Source organism: Coloeus monedula (assembly GCF_965178545.1).
Source record: "Coloeus monedula genome assembly, contig: HAP1_SCAFFOLD_672, whole genome shotgun sequence".
NCBI lineage: Eukaryota > Metazoa > Chordata > Aves > Passeriformes > Corvidae > Coloeus > Coloeus monedula.
In genome coordinates, this window is record NW_028120306.1 from 17,771 (window position 1) to 20,574 (window position 2,804).

Here is a 2,804-nt window from a genome sequence, read left to right on the forward strand (position 1 = left end):
TCCCTGTGTAAAGGATAAGGATACATAGGAGGAGTGTGTTGGGCTCCCCTCCACCACTGTTAGTGGTTTCAGGCCCCCAAGAGCTCTTGTGTCTCCCTTTTTCCCAACAACATCCCTCTGTCCCCTCCTTCCCGACGCTTCCCCTCAGCAGCACCGAGCCTTTTCCCGCCCTTTTCCCCTCAGCGCTGGCCCCGCCCCCGCTCAGACCACGCCCCCTCGGCGCCGCTGAGGCCCTGGCCACGCCCCCTCCCCTCCCCGCCCTCCCCTCCCTAATTAGCGCCCTTAGTTCGTCCCTCGTTAATACGTCACTAATTAGGCCCCTGGCGGCCAAGAGCAGGGGTGTGGAGGAGCTCTGTGGGACACCCTGGCTGCGTGGGGCAGGCCAGAGACGCCCGGTGTTGTCCCTCCACTCAGGGCAGGGATCCGGGGCACCGCGGCCACCCGGGGAAGATGCTCCGTTCCCAGCCCGCACCTCCACGAAAGGGAGAGGAGGAAAGCAGGGTGCCAGAGACACAGAACCCCTCAAGACTTCCCCAGCTGGGTCTTCTCCGCCCCGCCCCGTCCGTTCCAGCTCTATGCCGTGTTTACAGGAGCTCAGAAAGAGGAAAAAAAAGAGAAACGAGCTCCACAGTGAATTCCTGAAAGAAAAATCCATCAATGGCCAGGAGGCTCCTGTGGCTCCTTCCTGAAAATCAGGGCTGTGGGGAACAGGGTGCAGGGTGTCCCAGGACACAGAGCTGGACACTGATCCCTCCTGGATCTCCTTGGCACCCCTGTCTCAGGAAAGGATGGTCCTGAATATCCTCCTGGAGCTGTCCCAGGAAGGTCCCTGCTCCCTGGTGCAGGATGGGAAGGGTAGAGGTGGTCCTGTCACACTCATCCCACTCATTCCCCCCTGCGCTGGCTTTGCCCCTGGGGTGTTGACCCCTCTTTTTAGGGTGTCCAGCCCTGTTCCCATAGGGAACCTTGGCAGCACCCATGAGCATAAGCAACATTTGTGGGAGGCTGGGAGCACTGGTGAGGGAGGGGGCTGTTCCTGGTGACCTGGAACTTGGCTCCTGCTGTGAGCCAGGGGCTTTCTGCCTGCTGGGCTGCGGGAACACCCTCTCTGAGCTCTGTGACAGCCCCAGCCCCACACCCACTCCTTGCCACAGCTCCTTCTAGACAGCATCTGCTACGGACATGTCCCCCGCTACCGTCCCTTGGCCAGGGGCCTTGTGGCTCATGCCAGACCCTTCTTCCTCCCCAGGGAGCCTCCTCCCAGGTAAGGGGGGAGCCCCCCACAGCCCAGGACTCTCCAGCTCAGCCCCCCTGGAGCCAGGCCGCCGTCTGAGTCCCACGTGCCCTGAGCCAAGTGGGGACTGGCGGCCGTCTTGGCCACAGCAACCACAGATAAATTGAGTTTCCAACCTCTGACAAGAGGAAAAGGGCCAGCAAAACCTCAGCTCAGGGCATGAGGAGAGCAGACTTCAGACTGCTCAGGGAACTGGTAAGCAGGGTCTCCAGGGACAATGTTTTTGCAGGTGCTGGGGTCCATCAGTGCTGGTCAATTTTGAAACATCACCTCCTAAGGGCGCAGGAGCAGGCGATTCCCAAATGTCGGAAGCCAAGCAGACGAGGCAGAAGGCATCTTCTCTGGGAAAGAGGATGGAAAAGAAAGCTGTGTGCCCAGTGGAAGCAAGGTCAGCAGAAGAATACAGATGTCAGGAAAATGAATCCACAAACACCACAGGTTTATGTCCAAACAAGAGACAGAGCAGTCCTGTTATTTTATTCGAATAAAGGGAGAAGTCATGGGCATTTCCCATGGGATCTCTCAAATTGTTAGAGGACGCAGCTTCCTTTTTCTCCTAATTTCCCAGCTGCATTTCCCTCTCTCCTTCCCCACTGGCTGAGGTACTTGAGAGGTACAGACTTCCCGAATGGCTTAATACAAACCCCCTTTCTAATGTGTACCCCCCACCCTCATTCTTTTCCTTGTGTCTCTGTTCTTTTTCTCTAAATCCAGGGATTAGCAGAGTCTTGAGTGAGTAACAGTCTGTGTCAATTAGTGGAATTCCTATGGAATTTGTGGTTCCTCGCTTTGCTTCTTTCACCTATCAGTATCTGGCTTTATCTACCATGAGGCCTACAGATAGTTTGTAAAGACACCTCCTTCTCATTCCTTCCACAGAGATGTCTCTTGCCACTGTAGGGAGAACTTTGGTGCAGTGGAAGCTCAGCTGGAGAGGAAGAAATGTGGGGCACAATAAAAAGAGTGGTTTTAAATATATTAGTGGAAAAAAACATTGTAGAAATAACATTGTCCCCCTTCCAGGATGTGGATGGTCACCTCACAAACAGGGACAGGGACACAGCACAGGTGTTTAATGCATTCTTTGCCTCTGTCTTCAACACTCCTCCCTCCCTTCCCAGTGGAAAACATGCACTGTACCAAGGGACACTGCAAAGTCCTTGAAGAGGGCAAGCCCTGCTCAGCAGAAACCAAACCACCCCTGTTTGATCCACAGCATTCCCATTGTGAATCTGAACCCAGCGTGTGCCAGCAACTGGGAAAAAAGGAACCCTATGCCTGTCAAAACCAGAGCACTGGGAGGACCATGAGCGCTCCTTGGGAAATCCTGACTTATTTAGAAAAGAGGCAACGCAGAAGTCGGTGAGTTGTTACAGAAAACTCTTCCTGCCCTCGACAGCCAGTTCAGGAGAGCTCCCCAGAGACACAGGAACTTCAACTCCCTTTGTCTCTGGAAGATCTTCTCAGGCACAGAGTAGTGGGTGTTTCCAGTTGGTACCGCTGCAGTGTC